The sequence below is a fragment of the Psammomys obesus genome, unplaced genomic scaffold (assembly GCF_907164565.1).
Source record: "Psammomys obesus unplaced genomic scaffold, mPsaObe1.curated_primary_1811, whole genome shotgun sequence".
Classification (NCBI taxonomy): Eukaryota; Metazoa; Chordata; class Mammalia; order Rodentia; family Muridae; genus Psammomys; species Psammomys obesus.
The window spans coordinates 12,512,006-12,517,828 of NW_026596091.1; positions in this window are offsets into that span (position 1 = coordinate 12,512,006).

The following is a 5,823-nucleotide window of genomic DNA, read 5'->3' on the forward strand; positions in this document are numbered from 1 at the left end:
ATCTATCTATCTATCTATCTATCTATCTATCTATCTATCTATCTATCTATCATCTATTTATTCATTCATCCAGGTTTGAAAGTGGTCTAAATAGGCCTCAAATTTGCAGTTGAGGATGACCTTGAACTTCTGATCTTCCTGCTGTAATCCTCCTAAGTGCTAGGCTTAAAGGCATTCGCAAGCACACCTGGTTTATACCGTGCTAGGCACTGAGCCCAGGGCTTTGTAGGTAAGCACTCTACCAACGGAAATACAGCCCTAACTCCATTACTAGACTCGCCGATTCAGAGAAACCTCCAACATCCATCCGTTTAGAACACTTCCCAGTGCTGGTTAAATCTTGCAGAGTTCTCCAGCACAAAGCAATATATCTTACTTTAGCGAGAACAATGGCTATTTAAATGTTGTGAATAAAATATTGCATGATAAGTTAAACTTATATAGGACTCACTGTTATAAACCAAACATATCCTTGTTTGTTTCAGATAGGATTTTCCTTTTGGAGTGTTTTCAAAGAGAGATGTCCCCCACAGGGTTAGGTATTGAACACTCAGTTCCCAGGTGGTAAAGCTGTACAGGGAAGGCTTGGGGAAGGCTTGGGCTCTGGCGTTGCTGCAGGAGGCACATCACTGGAGGTGGCTTTCGGTTTACAGCCTCACTCCACAGCCAGTTTGCTCTCTCTGCTCCATGTCTGTGTCCTGATGATGTCATCTCCCAGCACCCTGCTTCTGCTACCATGTCTGCTGCTTGCTGCTGTTTCTCCCTGCCATTATAGATACTTCTCTCCAGATTGGCAAGGCAAATAGAATCTTACCTGTCTAAGTTGCTTTTGGTGATGATATTTTATCACAGCAACAGAAAAGTAACATATACCATTATATCCCAGGCTGACCTTAGTCTCACGATCCTTCTGCCTTCATTCCTGAGTTTACATTTCCATATACTACCATCCCTGGATTCTTCATTGTTATCCAGTGGTAGTGGTAGTTTATGGATTTCCATTACATCTCTTTCAAATTTTTTATGACTCTTCCCATCTGATTTGGACTTTCCCTACCCCTGCAGATTTCTGTGGTATGATTGAAAATGTGGGCATTTCTGGGGTGCTATGTCTTGTCACCATAAACGGGTCTTTCAGTAGTTTTAAGTTTACAGTTGCCTCAAAGCCTGCAGCTCCTCACATCCCACACTTGTACCACTGCTCTCTGCCCTGGGTGGGGACTAATCCCATCATGTCCTTTTTTTTTCTATTTATTCCAACCAACGTCGCTGCTCAACACTGGACTCTGATCCTCACGTGGCCTTACACGTCTCCTTTTCTGACTCCTTATTTCACTTTCCAGCATCTTTCTTTCTTTTAAAGACTTTTTAAATTATGTGTAGGTCTGGGTGTGGGTATTTGCGTGTGAGTACTGGTGTGGGAGGAGGCCAGAAGCCTCAGATCTTTGTGGAGCTGGAGTTACAGGACACTGTGAATTGCCTGGTATGGGTGCTAGGAACTGAACTCTGTTTCTTTTCCAAGAGCAGCAAGTGCTTCTAATCATGCCATCTGTCCAGTTCCTCACCTTTCCAATTTATGAAACAAGTTTTGAGGGGCCTCAGCAGCATCCCACAGTAACTCACATTCCCAGATACTAGTGTTTTGATCTTTCCACAGTGGAGAGCTGGCTCTCTTAGGAACACTGGTTCCTTAGTGGTTTGTGTGCATGTGGAGACAGGGACGCATTTCTTCTTCTACAGTTTTTAAATGATAGGCTTGCAAATACATGGGTATCTTTATTATGGCTTCCAGAAAATTTCCCCTACTTTGTTTTGCAATCAAGGTCAACTAGCCCCCACTAGTGTGTAGTAGCCCCCCCCCACAACACACTCTTAGTGCTCTGACATGCAGCTAGGCAGAATGGGAAACTTGGTTTGTAATGCCATAGAGGAAGGGGCAAGGGAAGAAAGGATGGATATTCTGTTTCAGGATGGCAACAAAAAGTTTGTCCAGAGGTAATTTTTTATTTTATCTTTTTCTTCCTATATTTTGTCCCCCCAAAAGTTGGGAGAATGGTTGAACAGTTTTTAAAAAATTGGGGGTGTATATGGAGAGGTCTGAGAAACAAACAAACAAATGGATGAAATGGGAAAGCCGAAAGGGTCATCATTCTAGTCTTTTGTTCCTGAAAGAGCTATAGAATTGGCTGTGCAGAATTGGAGAGGTTTCAGATAGAGGTAGAAGCGCTTGGAAAGCAAATAGTGCCAGAAGAGGGAGGAATACAGGGCTCAGACCCGGTGGCTGACCAAGAGAGTGGGAGCTTCCTACAGGATGAAAGAGGGAAACAAACTGGTTTAGAAGGTGGTTGGTGCCTCTGCACAGTGCTGGGCACTTCTGGTTTCAGGTCCCCACAGCCCCTGGGCAGGGTCTGGGAAGAGAAGGTGGTCACTCAGGGCGACAGGGTTTGGGAGCATTTTTGGGAGCAAGGATTAATCTTGAGCCAGCTGTGTCACCAGAGGAGGGGTGTCCTGGGATTACAAAATCACCATCAGGTTTTCCCAGTAATTTTTGCCACACTTGTCTGCTAATGGTGCTGATCATGATTATGGTGAGATAACGAGGCATCCTATAGAAATGAGAGATCTGAGGCATTTTAAAGGGAGTATTGTTTCCTACGGAATTCATTCCCTTTCTGTTAAACAAATAGTAAGTAACTGGGCTACCCAAAATAGAGTTATTCCCCAAGTCTGGAAAAGTCTGGCAACAGCTGTGCTAGAGGCTGCTCAGCAGTTACAGTGGTTGACGTGGTGGAGGGAGGAAGCCACGAATGTCGAACATTGAAATAGACCAAGGCGAATGATATTGTTAGTGAGCAATTGCCTGGTGAAGGGCAGTGTTCTGACCTTCAGGAACATTCTATTTGATGATGTTGTTATAGAACAGGGTCGCTTGGCAACTTTGAGAGCTTGGGATAAAGTTGAGGAACTGGGGGAAAAGGTCTACCTCATTTACTAAGCTTGTATAAGGCTCTGCGGAAGACTTCACAGATCTTTTCAAAAATATTGGTTTCAGCTATAAACAAAGCCACATCAGACCCTGATTCGAGATAGGTGTTGATAGAGATCTTGGCATTTGAGAATTCGAATACTAAATATGAAAGTTATTAGACTATTAAAGGCATGAGCAGCACCAATGGACGAGTGAATAAGAAATACAACTGGTACTAGCTTTCATGAGCATCATGCCAGTATCATAGGACAAACTATAGTTAGAGGTCTCAGATACCAAAATGCCCAGTACAGTTAATGGCATAAAACAGAAAGGGGGAAAGGCAGCGAGAATTTTGGTTTCTTAAAAAAAACAGTTATGTCATATGAATATGTTTTTTTCTTAATCCCAGGTGTGGGATATGGGGGCTGCTGCTCCTGCTGCTGCTTTTGCTGTTGTTGGATTGCTGGATTGCTGTCTGTCAGATTATTGGTTGATGGTGAAGATGCCCCTAATCGACAGGAAGTAGTCTGAGAGCTTTCCCCTCTGACCTCTTCCTTGCTAAACCCGTGTTGGAAAGAACTGGGGTGGAGAAGAGTGGTAGGTAAATGACCCCAACAAAGTAGCCAAAAAGCTCAGCTATACATCCTCATTCTATGAAGATTTCTAGCTCTAGACTGCTCTTGCCCATGACCCAAGTCTCCTTTCATGCTTCGTTATGACTGCTACATCCTGATAGACTCTTTTTTTTTTTAAGTATCTGGCCTTGGATTCTGTATTAGGTACTTTTCTCACCGATGTGTCAAAATTCTTGACAAAAGCAACTTAAGAAAGGAAGATTTTACTTGGTTCACAGTTTGAGGGTGCAGCCTTCATGGTGGGGAAGGCATGAAGATGGTCGACTGCTTATATGGCTTCAGCAGTCCGGAAGCAGAGAGAGGTGTGGCAGCTCAGCTGGAGTGCTCTCTCTTCTTCCTCCTCCTTCTCTTCATCATCATCAGTCTGGGACTCAAGTCCAGAGGATAGTGCCACTCACAGTCAGGGTAGTTATTCCTCCCTTAGCTACACCTCTCTAGAAATACCTAAAGACACACTGCCGGAGGTATGTCTTCTAGTTGATTACAAATCCAGACAAGGTGACAAAGATTAAACATCACAGTATCCTTTGGATTTCCCTTCTCCAATGACACCTTGCCTACCTCATTGACTCCGTGTGTGTGTGTGTGTGTGTGTGTGTGATTGAAGAGTGAACCAAGGGTCTTATGTAGGCTCGGGAAGGACTGTGCTGTATCTTAAGGCCCTCTCAGTCATCTCACATAAATTTCAAGTGCTTCTTATTATTGACTACCTTATAAAATTGGCTCGATTTGAGTAGTCACTAGTTAGATCCTCCCAGGCAAATAGGTTATGTTCATTCAGTCCCATTTGCTCTATTCAGAGGCTGTTGTGTGAGTCAGCTGAGATCAGACATTAGCAAAGGGAAACTATGGGAGAGTAGCTGAACAATGAAGGGATTAAAGGACATTGAAATTAAGCTTCAAAGAAAGAGGGAAAGCCAGAACTGGGAGAGCAGTAGTCTCTTCTGGCGGGGAGGGTTGTCTGAAGAATAGTGAATACATTGTAAACTGGACTCCTGTTGGGCAGGCAAGGGTGGACTAGGGAGATAAAGGAGGCCCTAGGCTCCACAGAGAAGAAAGTGTCCGAAATCACACAGCAGGGGCTGAGTAAATATTGTTGAGAAAGTGGGTGGAATCTGTGCGTGCAGGCAGCAGGCTTTGTCGACTCCTCAGCCCGTTCTGGATGGAGAAGTGCTAGGATGGCACATCTCACAGGTGTTGGGGGAGGGTCAGGTTGCTGTTTTGCTGGCTTTGGTTTGAGTTGTTAGAAACAGCCCCAGGAGCTGGGTGTGATCCCAACACTCCAGAAGTGAAGGTAGGACAACCAGGGTCAGTGAGTTTGAGGCCAGCCTGGGCTACATGAGACACTGTCTAATTCCACCTTCCACCCCAAGTCAAGCAAAGAGAGTGGGAGAGAGTGGGAATTGGACTCAGTAGGTTATATTAAATAAAAAGAAGGAGGAGGAGGAGAAGAAGACATGCAGGTGGGAAGGGCAGGCATGTGTTGGGGGAATATGATCAAGATACATGGTATATATGTGTAAAATTGTCAAAGGATAAATAAAAAAAAACATTTAAAAGAAGAAAAAGAAAAGGAGAGTTGGGTGAATAATAATATTGTGTGTGGGAAATAAAAAAATGAAAAATTTATTTTATTATAGAACTCCACTTTTTGAGATTGACTTTTCCTTTGGAGACTGGATCTTATTGTGTAGCTCTGGCTGGCCTGGTATCAATATATACATACCCCAGGCTAGCCTGCTATTCAATATATAGCTAGCTAGCCCAGGCTGGCCTCATGTTTGTGGCACACTTCTTTCCTTAGCTTTCCAAGTGCTGGCTTTACAAGTGTGTATATCTGGCTGGGTAAGACATCTTTTGTTGTTGGTGGTTTGTTTTTTGAGACAAGGCTTCACTGTGTAGCCTCAGCTGTCCTGGACTCACTCTGTAGACCAGGCTGGCTTCAGACTCACCGAGATCCATTTGCTTGTGCCTCCCTGGGGGATGGGATTAAAGGCATGTGCCACCACTCCCAGTTTGGATTAGACAACTTGATACACATTACATTCCTTTCTTCACAATAATCTTTCCCGACCAGTGCTAATTACAGTTATTCTTCATTGAAATCTTTCTTTATTTTTAGAAATGTATACATGTATGCAATGAAGCATGATCATATCTACCATCCCTGTGTCCCCACCAACTTCCCTCACATTTCTCTCAACAAAGTCCCTCCCA